At 44.4% G+C, this 13,293-nt stretch overlaps 1 protein-coding gene across 2 annotated transcripts in view; it reads right to left on the minus strand.

The window, feature by feature from the left end:
- The window catches only part of CTPS2 (CTP synthase 2), an 848,459-nt gene that overhangs the window by 42,995 nt on the left and 792,171 nt on the right, over positions 1–13,293 (minus strand). The window lies entirely within an intron of this gene.

Raw genomic sequence — 13,293 nt, forward strand, 5'->3', positions numbered from 1 at the left:
AACGGTAACTTTGCCCGATGCATGCGAGGGGACGCGGTGCACTAATTGGGGTTCCCCGTCACTTTACGCAGAAAACGACACCAAAAAAAGTTTAAAAAAACTCATGTCGACATTTTCACGTGTCGACCTTTCACGTGTCGACCATAACATGGTCGACCATTCATACCGAAACCAGTGCTCCTACCCCACAGCATATTTATCTTAAGGAACTGTGGCCCTCATTCCGAGTTGTTCGTTAGCTGCTTTCGGTCGCAGCGCAGCGAATATGTAAAAAATCGTAACTTCTGCGCATGCGTATGGTGCGCACGCGCGACGTACTTTCACAAAAGCCGATGTAGTTTCACACAAGATCAAGCGACGCTTTTCAGTCGCACTGCTGGCCGCAGAGTGATTGACAGGAAGTGGGTGTTTCTGGGTGGTAACTGACCGTTTTCGGGGAGTGTGTGTAAAAACGCAGGCGTGTCGGTTAAAAACGCAGGAGTGGCTGGGGAAACGTAGGCGTGGCTGGCCGAACGCAGGGCGTGTTTGTGACGTCAAAACAGGAACTAAACAGTCTGAAGTGATCGCTAGCTAGGAGTAAGTCTCGAGCTACTCTGAAACTGCACAATCTTTTTTAGTAGCAATTCTGCGATCCTTTCGGTCGCACTTCTGCTGAGCTAAGATACACTCCCAGAGGGCGGCGGCCTAGCGTTTGCACTGCTGCTAAAAGGGGCAGCGAGCGATCAACTCAGAATGAGGGCCATTACTTGTAAAACAAAGACTAAACCCTAATAAGACATGATTAGATAGCTACTAATACTGGTGGTCATTCCGAGTTGTTCGCTCGCAAGCTGCTTTTTGCAGCTTTGCACACGCTAAGCCGCCGCCTACTGGGAGTGAATCTTAGCATAGTAAAATTGCGAACAAAAGATTAGCAGAATTGCGAATAGACACTTCTTAGCAGTTTCTGAGTAGCTCGAGACTTACTCGGCAACTGCGATCAGTTCAGTCAGTTTCGTTCCTGGTTTGACGTCACAAACACACCCAGCATTCGCCCAGACACTCCCCCGTTTCTCCAGCCACTCCCGCGTTTTTCCCAGAAACGGCAGCATTTTTCGCACACACCCATAAAACGGACAGTTTCCGCCCAGAAACACCCACTTCCTGTCAATCACATTACGATCACCAGAACGAAGAAAAAAACTCGTAATGCCGTGAGTAAAATACCTAACTGCATAGCAAATTTACTTGGCGCAGTCGCACTGCGGACATTGCGCATGCGCATTAGCGACTAATCGCTCCGTTGCAAAAAAAAAATAACGAGCGATCAACTCGGAATGACCACCCCTGTCAGTAGCAGAGTGACGGATCTTTAAGAGGCAACACGCTCAAGGGACTGAAAAGTAAAGAGCAGCTTTGATTTTACAACTCTTGAAGTTTCACAAAACTGTATGTATAAATTGAACAAATCCACATTTACACAAGCCAGGACAACAGATGTTGTAAAGTAGCTTGACACGACTCTTTGGAGCTTATAATGTCTAGCATCTAAGAACTCTCTCTCTCTCTCTCTCTCTCTCTCTCTCTCTATACAGTATATATATAAAACTGCTCATTCAGAAAGTGCATTGCAGCTCAGAACCAGGGCAGTTAAATATCTTCTCCACTACTTAAGGAGAAGCTACACTATGGGGGTAATTCCAAGTTGATCGCAGCAGGATTTTTGATAGTAATTGGGCAAAACCATGTGCACTGCAAGGGAGGCAGATATAACATGTGCAAAGAGAGTTAGATTTGGGTGGGTTATTTTGTTTCTGTGCAGGGTAAATACTGGCTACTTTATTTTTACACTGCAATTTAGATTTCAGTTTGAACACACCCCACCCAAATCTAACTCTCTCTGCACATGTTATCTGCCCCCCCTGCAGTGCACATGGTTTTGCCCATTAGCTAACAATTTTGGTGCTGCGATCAGATCTGAATTAGGCCCATAGGACGTTACTCTTTACTGCAAGTAGCTATTATTTACACAAGCTATCAAAAGGCCCCAACGGTGCACTACAAGTCTACGAGTACCCGGATCACTCTATATGGTGTGATTTTGAAGGAGTTTCTTTTTGTATTGCATGCAAAAATCTCTATTGAATAGGCCTAATGTAGGGGAACTTAGTGGGGTGTATATGTTTGCATTAGTGATGAGCGGGTTTGGTTCCTCGAGATCCGAACCCCCCCGAACATCACCAATTTTACACGGTTCCGAGGCAGCCTCGGGTCTTCCCGCCTTGCTCGGTTAACCCGAGGGTGCCCAAACGTCATCATCCCGCTATCGGATTCTCGTGAGATTTGTATTCTATATAAGGAGCCGCGCATCGCCGCCATTTTCACTCGTGCTTTGGAGATGATATCGAGAGGACGTGGCTGCGTTCTCTCAGTTTCTGTGTTCAGTGTGCTACAAATATCTGTGCTCAGTGTGCTGCAAATATCTGTGCTCAGTGTGCTTGCAAATATCTGTGCTCAGTGTGCTGAAAATATCTACGTTCTCTGCCTAAAAAACGTTCCATATCTGTGCTGCATTGTAGTATATAGTAGGAGGACAGTGCAGAATTTTACTGTGACCACCAGTATATATAGCAGTACGGTACAGTAGTCCACTGCTCTACCTCTGTGTCGTCAAGTATACTATCCATCCATACCTGTGCTGCATTTTAGTTGTGCGCAGTATATAGTAGGAGGACAGTGCAGAATTTTGCTGTGACCACCAGTATATATATAGCAGTACGGTACAGTAGTCCACTGCTCTACCTCTGTGTCGTCAAGTATACTATCCATCCATACCTGTGCTGCATTTTAGTTGTGCGCAGTATATAGTAGGAGGACAGTGCAGAATTTTGCTGTGACCACCAGTATATATATATATATATATATATAGCAGTACGGTACAGTAGTTCACTGCTCTACCTCTGTGTCGTCAAGTATACTATCCATCCATACCTGTGCTGCATTTTAGTTGTGCGCAGTATATAGTAGGAGGACAGTGCAGAATTTTGCTGTGACCACCAGTATATATATAGCAGTACGGTACAGTAGTCCACTGCTCTACCTCTGTGTCGTCAAGTATACTATCCATCCATACCTGTGCTGCATTTTAGTTGTGCGCAGTATATAGTAGGAGGACAGTGCAGAATTTTGCTGTAACCACCAGTATATATATAGCAGTACGGTACAGTAGTCCACTGCTCTACCTCTGTGTCGTCAAGTATACTATCCATCCATACCTGTGCTGCATTTCAGTTGTGCGCAGTATATAGTAGGAGGACAGTGCAGAATTTTGCTGTGACCACCAGTATATATATATATAGCAGTACGGTACAGTAGTCCACTGCTCTACATCTGTGTCGTCAAGAATACTATCCATCCATACCTGTGCTGCATTTTAGTTGTGCGCAGTACATAGTAGGAGGACAGTGCAGAATTTTGCTGTGACCACCAGTATATATATAGCAGTACGGCACAGTAGGCCATTGCTATTGATATATATTACTGGCATATAATTCCACACATTAAAAAATGGAGAACAAAAATGTGGAGGGTAAAATAGGGAAAGATCAAGAACCACTTCCACCTCGTGCTGAAGCTGCTGCCACTAGTCGATGAAATGCCATCAACGTTGTCTGCCAAGACCGATGCCCAATGTCATAGTAGAGAGCATGTAAAAATCAAAAAACAAAAGTTCAATAAAATGATCCAAAAATCTAAATTAAAAGCGTCTGAAGAGAAGCGTAAACTTGCTAATATGCCCTTTACGACACGGAGTGGCAAGGAACAGCTGAGGCCCTGTCCTAAGTTCATGGCTAGTGGTTCAGCTTCACATGAGGATGGAAGACTTAAGCTGGCAAAAGCACAGCAAAGAACTGTGCGTTCTTCTAAATCACAAATCCCCAAGGAGAGTCCAATTGTGTCGGTTGCGATGCCTGACCTTCCCAACACTGGACGGGAAGAGGTGGCGCCTTCCACCATTTGCACGCCCCCTGCAAGTGCTGGAAGGAGCACCCGCAGTCCAGTTCCTGATAGTCAAATTGAAGATGTCACTGTTGAAGTACACCAGGATGAGGATATGGGTGTTGCTGGCGCTGAGGAGGAAATTGACAAGGAGGATTCTGATGGTGAGGTGGTTTGTTTAAGTCAGGCACCCGGGGAGACACCTGTTGTCCGTGGGACGAATATGGCCATTGACATGCCTGGTCAAATTACAAAAAAAAATCACCTCTTCGGTGTGGAATTATTCTAACAGAAATGCGGACAACAGGTGTCAAGCCGTGTGTTGCCTTTGTCAAGCTGTAATAAGTAGGGGTAAGGACGTTAACCACCTAGGAACATCCTCCCTTATACGTCACCTGGAGCGCATTCATCAGAAGTCATTGACAAGTTCAAAAACTTTGGGTGACAGCGGAAGCAGTCCACTGACAACTAAATCCCTTCCTCTTGTAACCAAGCTCCTGCAGACCACACCACCAACTCCCTCAGTGTCAATTTCCTCCTTAGACAGGAAAGCCAATAGTCCTGCAGGCCATGTCACTGGCAAGTCTCACGAGTCCTCTCCTGCCTGGGATTCCTCCGATGCATCCTTGAGTGTAACGCCTACTGCTGCTGGCACTGCTGTTGTTGCTGCTGGGTGTCGATCGTCATCCCAGAGGGGAAGTCGGAAGACTACTTGTACTACTTCCAGTAAGCATTTGACTGTCCAACAGTCCTTTGCGAGGAAGATGAAATATCACAGCAGTCATCCTGCTGCAAAGCAGATAACTCAGGCCTTGGCAGCCAGGGTGGTGTTAAACATGTGTCCGGTATCCACCGTTAATTCACAGGGAATTAGACAATTTATTGAGTTAGTGTGTCCCCAGTACCAAATACCATCTAGGTTCCACTTCTCTAGGCAGGCGATACCGAGAATGTACACAGACCTCAGAAAAAGAGTCACCAGTGTCCTAAAAAATGCAGTTGTACCTAATGTCCACTTAACCACGGACATGTGGATAAGTGGAGCAGGGCAGACTGAGGACTATATGACTGTGACAGTCCACTGGGTAGATGTATTGCCTCCCGCAGCAAGAACAGCAGCGGCGGCACCAGTAGCAGCATCTCGCAAACGCCAACTCGTTCCTAGGCAGGCTACGCTTTGTATCACCGCTTTCCATAAGAGGCACACAGTTGACAACCTCTTACGGAAACTGAGGAACATCATCGCAGAATGGCTTACCCCAATTGGACTCTCCTGGGGATTTGTGACATCGGACAATGCCACCAATATTGTGCGTGCATTACATGTGGGCAAATTCCAGCACGTCCCATGTTTTGCACATACATTGAATTTGGTGTTGCAGAATTATTTAAAAAACGACAGGGGCGTGCAAGAGATGCTGTCGGTGGCCCGAAGAATTGCGGGCCACTTTCGGCATTCAGCCACCGCGTGCCGAAGACTGGAGCACCAGCAAACACTCCTGAACCTGCCCCGCCATCATCTGAAGCAAGAGGTGGTAACGAAGTGGAATTCAACCCTCTATATGCTTCAGAGGATGGAGGAGCAGCAAAAGGCCATTCAAGCCTATACAGCTACCTACGATATAGGCAAAGGAGGGGGAATGCACCTGACTCAAGCGCAGTGGAGAATGATTTCAACGTTGTGCAAGGTTCTGCAACCCTTTGAACTTGCCACACGTGAATTCAGTTCAGACACTGCCAGCCTGAGTCAGGTTATTACCCTCATCAGGCTTTTGCAGAAGAAGCTGGAGAGATTGAAGGAGGAGCTAAAACGGAGCGATTCCGCTAGGCATGTGGGACTTGTGGATGGAGCCCTTAATTCGCTTGACCAGGATTCACGGGTGGTCAATCTGTTGAAATCAGAGCACTACATTTTGGCCACCGTGCTCAATCCTAGATTTAAAACCTACGTTGTATCTCTCTTTCCGGCAGACACAAGTCTGCAGAGGTTCAAAGACCTGCTGGTGAGAAAATTGTCAAGTCAAGCGGAACGTGACCCGTCAACAGCTCCTCCTTCACATTCTCCCGCAACTGGGGCTGCGAGGAAAAGGCTAAGAATTCCGAGCCCACCCGCTGGCGGTGATGCAGGGCAGTCTGGAGCGAGTGCTGACATCTGGTCCGGACTGAAGGACCTGCCAACGATTACTGACATGTCGTCTACTGTCACTGCATATGATTCTGTCACCATTGAAAGAATGGTGGAGGATTATATGAGTGACAGCATCCAAGTAGGCACGTCAGACAGTCCGTACGTATACTGGCAGGAAAAAGAGGCAATTTGGAGGCCCTTGCACACATTGGCTTTATTTTACCTAAGTTGCCCCCCCCTCCAGTGTGTACTCTGAAAGAGTGTTTAGTGTAGCCGCTCACCTTGTCAGCAATCGGCGTACGAGGTTACTTCCAGAAAATGTGGAGAAGATGATGTTCATCAAAATGAATTATAGTCAATTCCTCCGGGGAGACATTCACCAGCAATTGCCTCCAGAAAGTACACAGGGACCTGAGATGGTGGATTCCAGTGGGGACGAATTAATAATCTGTGAGGTGGGGGATGTACACAGTGAAAGGGGTGAGGAATCGGACGATGAGGACGAGGTGGACATCTTGCCTCTGTAGAGCCAGTTTGTGAAAGGAGAGATTGATTGCTTCTTTTTTGGTGGGGGCCCAAACCAACCAGTCATTTCAGTCACAGTCGTGTGGCAGACCCTGTCGCTGAAATGATGGGTTTGTTAAAGTGTGCATGTCCTCTTTATACAACATAAGGGTGGGTGGGAGGGCCCAAGGACAATTCCATCTTGCACCTCTTTTTTCTTTCAATTATCTTTGCATCATGTGCTGTTTGGGGACTATTTTTTGAAGTGCCATCCTGTCTGACACTGCAGTGCCACTCCTAGATGGGCCAGGTGTTTGTGTCGGCCACTTGGGTCGCTTAGCTTAGTCATCCAGCGACCTCGGTGAAAATTTTAGGACTAGAAATAATATTGTGAGGTGTGAGGTGTTCAGAATAGACTGGAAATGAGTGGAAATTATGGTTATTGAGGTTAATAATACTATGGGATCAAAATGACCTCCAAATTCTATGATTTAAGCTGTTTTTGAGGGGTTTTTGTAAAAAAAATACCCAAATCCAAAACACACCCGAATCCGACAAAAAATTTTCAGGGAGGTTTTGCCAAAACGTGTCCGAATCCAAAACACGGGCGCGGAACCGAATCCAAAAGCAAAACACAAAACCCGAAAAATTTCCGGTGCACATCACTAGTTTGAATAATTGCTTTACTGTCTAAAGTAAATATAATACTGTTGTATTAAAATTGTTATATTATCCTCTTCGCAGTTTACTGAACATTTCCAGAAACATAAACGTGGATGGTAGCTAGAGATATGAGCCCAATATCTCAGATACCACGTGTAGCTATATCTGTAGCTGTATGGGTTTTATACCTTCCAACACTCATGACTGTATCAAATTGGGCCGTAGGTTATATTATTTAGCTAACCTAAGAACATTACTACCTAGCAAAAACAAACTTTTCTGGCATGGACGGATGGATGGGGGGGATTTATGAGATGAGGGGGTACTTATAAATGAAAAGCCTAATCAAGGGGTACGGGAGAGAAAAAATGTTGGGAACCGCTGACGTAGAATATATAATTAACACATAACAAAATGGAATAAAAAAAATTCTTCTAAAAAATGAGCAACTTTTTATTTTCTTAAAATACATTTTGTAAATATGCTAGATTTAAATGTGTTTGTTTATGCATAATTTAATTCACCTCAAGGATGGTTGTGAGGGATATAGACATCAGTGTGTGATGTATGTGTACCAAGGGGTCAGCTTTATATCACACACTGACATAGACCTTCATAAACCATCCTCAAGATGCAATGAAATAATAAACTAGCATATTAATCAGGAATTGTTTCAAGGCATACTTACAGTACAGTTCAAAAGCAGACTACAAACATAAATATCTTGCAGCGCTATCTCATCTATTGACAAGCACTAATGAGTGGTGTGATAAAACAACTAAACACACCTGTTATCGGTGTATATTTGTGTATGTAAGCATCTAAAGACTGCCGCACTCTCCAAATACTGTAAGTTCAGCATTGCCAGTGCCCGGCTATAAGATACATCCATATTCCAATTAAAACGCAGCACTCAGGGGACATTTTCAGTAGTGTATTCTCAACGCTTCAAGCTGGTCCAAAAAGCGGCACATTCCAATCCTGTGAATCAGCCAATGTGGTATTTTTTTCCTCCTATCGTGTATTTGTGGTTTTGATAAATTACCCCTGAAGAAGTCCGCTGTAAGGGATGAAATGCGAAGGGTTTCTGGTGCCCTGTTTATCTGCCTTTGTCGAAGTCCCTGTCAGTAAGCTCACACCCGGAAGGGTGATGGCAGGAAGGAGTTTCATCTCTTCTAAAGTGGCGATACCATGACACCTTTTTAAATGTCATGTAAGCTATTTTTTTTTACCAGCTACAGTATATTTTACCAGAATAAAAAAAAAAAAACATTCTGATTTCCACTAGCAAGCAGCTATTGGGCCTTTCTTTTGGGTGATTTTGGTGACTGAGTATAATTCCAGAATCCACTGGACTTCCAACTAATTTTTAAAGAAACCTTTGGTGGCTCAAGAAGAAAAAACTAACAACATTGGGCCTTATGCAGAGATGTACACAGCCGCTGCATTCGCACGCAGGGCCACGTACCGTTGTGCGCGTGCGCAAGCCTTCACTATGCAATCACATCCTGGAAGGATGCAATCGTATAGCGATTAACAGGTGACGTGTCCGACGGTGGCGACGTGGCATTGTGGGAGAGGAGGGCAGGAAGCGCAGGCATGTCATGGCCGTTTTCGGGACCGGCCGATGACGTCGCCTGCGCTTCCTGCGATAGGAAACATGGCAGTGGTGCTCATGCCTGTGCAGCCCATGCTATGTAGGCAGGGGTCAACCTGTATTCAATGCAATGACAATTGAATTGAGATCATATCGCAGGGCGGCACCACACATGATGGGTGGCCTTGCCCTGTGCTGGGTGGCCCCAGCATGTGGGTAGTATGGTCACAGACTTTGGTGCTATAGCAAAATCTGTGACCATCTCTGAATAAACCCCCCCCTTGTGTTCTCTTCATTTGGAATTCTGGTAACAGAGGATCCACTGAGAGGAGCAGCTGTTTTGTTTTTAGTGCAAGATAAGGGCAATTTGTGTATTGATTTATAAATATTGGAAAGCGATATATAATCACCTATTGAATCAATCCAACTTGTGGGGTCCTCCCTTAAATGCCCCAGCATAACAACTGCGGCCATCCATAACACAATCTACAAATAGGGTACTCTCCACTGTTTAGGGGGAGGAAAGAGGCCAGGGATCTCCATCATAGGCCCTCATTCCGAGTTGTTCGCTCGGTAAATTTCATCGCATCGCAGCAATTTTCCGCTTAGTGCGCATGCGCAATGTCCGCACTGCGACTGCGCCAAGTAAATTTGCTATGAAGATAGGATTTTTACTCACGGCTTTTTCTTCGCTCCGGCGATCGTAGTGTGATTGACAGGAAATGGATGTTACTGGACGGAAACACGGCGTTTTATGGGCGTGTGGATAAAAACGCTACCGTTTCCGGAAAAAACGCGCGAGTGGCTGGAGAAACGGAGGAGTGTCTGGGCGAACGCTGGGTGTGTTTGTGACGTCAAACCAGGAACGACAAGCACTGAACTGATCGCAGATGCCGAGTAAGTCTGAAGCTACTCTGAAACTGCTACGAGGTGTGTAATCGCAATATTGCGAATACATCGTTCGCAATTTTAAGAAGCTAAGATTCACTCCCCGTAGGCGGCGGCTTAGCGTGTGCAATACTGCTAAAATCGCCTTGCGAGCGAACAACTCGGAATGAGGGCCATAGAACGCACATTTCCCTGGCCTCTGCAAGGGCCGGCTTGCGCGGCACTTTTTGGTGCCGCGAGCTGCACAATGGTGGGTGAAAGATCTGATGCTGCATCCTAGGACGCAGGTTGGATCACTACTGCAGCATGAGGCGTCTACTTGTAAGAGACGACTCCTGCTGCATTACCACACAGCGTTATCACTGCTGCTTCCAAGTAAGTAGCAGCTATAGCACCTCCGTCCACATCTGAATCAGGCCCCTCTTGTCATGTTACATGTTGTATTCTCACATAAGCCATAGGACATAACTAACGGTCACTTCACAGACCACCAACATAGCTCCTGTCGCCATTAGATGCAAAAGGGGTAATAGAAACAAACGTACCCAGCTCTGCCTCTTAATTAGATTCCAATCAGTCACCTGTCCCTGGAGTGTGCATAGGCTCCATATGAGAGACCCGGCAGCCAGCATCTCTACACCTCACCATCCAGCATGAACCATATAGCGCTATCAGCACATGCGCACTAGACCCATCTGGGTTATACATAATCAATCTGCTGCTGCCGCTATGTCTCACTCCCACCACCTCATACGTATAACCAGTTTCACAAAGCCACAATCTTTTATACATCATGAGGCCAAGGATTCTGGGTCAGAGACAGCGCTGTTCACAACATCATAATACTTTTTCTTAAAGTGCACCACAACATAGTAAACCATGTCACAATATAAATAAATCACATTACAAAATGTACAAATGTAAAAAATTCTAAATACAAACCTATGGATACCTCAATCTTATAAACGAATAGTAAACCCCTGCAAAATGTATCTTATCTAGACAGTGGGCAACAGAGCTTCATTTAAAAACCCATCTTGCTTCTATCTGTAGCAATTTTTTCTCCCTGTCACCACCTCTTTCTAATACTGGCACCTGATCATGCATTTCAGCATCGCCTTTTGATGACCTGTTTCCATGCAGTACTGTGCTACTAGTTTATCACTGTATCCATTCCCAAGTGCCTGTCTTACGGACGACTGGTGATTCACCATTCTTTTATGGAAACAGCCTGCGTTTTATCAATGTAGTAGAGGCCACATAGGCACATTATAGACACACAGACCCCTTTACAATGTACTGTAAGCTCTCATGAGCAGGGCGCTCAACCCTAATGTGCTTATCCTTCTCTTACTTAAACCATCCTCGACAGCACCGAATCCAGCGATTTTCTGCCACCCTGATACGTATGTCAGTGTTTATTTACCCTGTACTTTTCCTATATTGTCTTCAATTGTAAGTTACTATTGTCGTGTTTTGATTTTTCATTTATTTACTCTGTAATTGGGCGCTGCGGATCCCTTGTGGCACGATATTAAGGAAAATAATAATAATTATAGACACATTAATATGTAAATGACAAATACTGAAGTACAAGACAATGAACGTGTAATAGGGATCTTCTTTCTAGTTTGGGGAGCGCAAATTCATTGCCTGTCCCATCCCATTACATCAGTCATGTAGTATACTTCTTTTGCGAAAGTTTTTTTGAAGGTCTAATTCATTACTGACGGAGATTTGGCCCCAGCAGAAAGCTACCAATGATGGTCTTGTTAAGGTTTCTAGTGCATCATCAGAATTCACTATAGGCTAATTCTTCCACAGTGCTCTTGCAAACAGTGATGCTTTTGTTTTATACTGGATGGTAACAACTAATCTGTCAGTCAAATGTTTGGTATTTTGGGTATTCTCTTTCGTGCAGATGTGAAGCGCTCTCTTTAGGTATCTCTTAATCACTCTTTGTAAATATCCACTTTCAACAAATCTTGCCAACATCTCCTGTAGCTGCCACCCTGCTATACCCATACCAGTGCTGTTACACAGACCTATATAAGTACTTAACCATCATGCAATACCATCAGGGAGGTGTCTGAATGGCTCTGCATTTATTCTGCAGCCGTACATCGACCCCAAACATACAGCCAATGTCATTAAGAACTCTCTTCAGCATAAAGAAGAATAAGGAGTCCTGGAAGTGATGACATGGCCCCCACAGAGCTCTGATTTCATCATCAATGAGTCTGGGATTACATGAAGAGACAGAAGGATTTGAGCAAGCCTACATACACAGAAGATCTGTGGTTAGTCCTCCAAGATGTTTGGAATAACCTTCCTGCAGAGTTTCTTCAAAACTGTGTGCAAGTGTACCTAGAAGAATTGATGCTGTTTTGAAGGCAAAGGGTGGTCACACCAAATATTGATTTGGATTTATCTTCTGTTCATTCACTTTGCATTTTGTTAAGTAATAAAAATAAACTATTAACACTTTTATTTTTTAAAGTATTCTTACTTTGCTGAATTTTTTCCACAACTGTCTGAAATTTTTACATGGTACTGTATATTTATATACATCCCAGCACAGACGGTGCAATAGTTAGCATTACTGCCTCACAGCACAAAGGTCATGGTTCGATTCCCACCATGACCCTAACTGTGTGGAGTTTGTATAGTCTCCCTGTACGGTTTACGTGGGTTTCCTCCGGGTGATCTGGTTTCCTCCCACAATCCAAAAATATATTGGTAGGTTAATTAGCTCCAAACAAAATGAAACCTAGCATGAATGTGTGTGCATGTACATGTGATAGGGAATATAGATTATAAACTCCACTGCGGCAGGCTTTGAAGTGAATGGTCAAATATTCTCTATATAGCACTGCAGAATATTACTGTATGTGTGCACTATATAAATAACTGGTGAAAGTACAATAATACATCTCCATGGCTCATTATATATATATATATATATATATATATATATATATAATATCCATGGTAACAGCCTGGCACTCCGCTGTCCCCGGTGCCCTCCTAGGGGTATGGTAGCCCCAAGATGCAGAAGAGAGGGTGATGGCGGCACTCAGAGTCTTTCACAATAGAGTGAATCAAAAAGCAAAGAGCGTATATTGTTTTTATATATATATATATATATATATATCCCTCCAAAACTGTGGGGAAAAGTATACAGTATTCTAGAATACAGATGTGTCCTCCCTCATTGTTTCTACAGTCATGTTAAAAAGCTCTTCTAGTCGCGAGAGCATTTACTAACGCCAGCCATCTTTTTGTGCATGTTCCCCGTGAAAATGAATCTTATTTTCATTGTTTCGAATAAGAAGCACAAGTAGACTTTGCAAATTAAAATATGCACAAAACTATATTCTGTGTGACTGCTGTATCTGCATACATAATGCTACGTTACAGAGTTTTCGTGGTGGCTCTCATGCGCCCTGTGTGCCGCAACTCCTTACGTATGGAGGCTAGGTGAGGAAGGACGCATCTGTATGGCAGCAGACAATTATGATAATTGCTCTGGAAG

Source organism: Pseudophryne corroboree, chromosome 2, assembly GCF_028390025.1.
Source record: "Pseudophryne corroboree isolate aPseCor3 chromosome 2, aPseCor3.hap2, whole genome shotgun sequence".
NCBI classification, from domain to species: Eukaryota; Metazoa; Chordata; class Amphibia; order Anura; family Myobatrachidae; genus Pseudophryne; species Pseudophryne corroboree.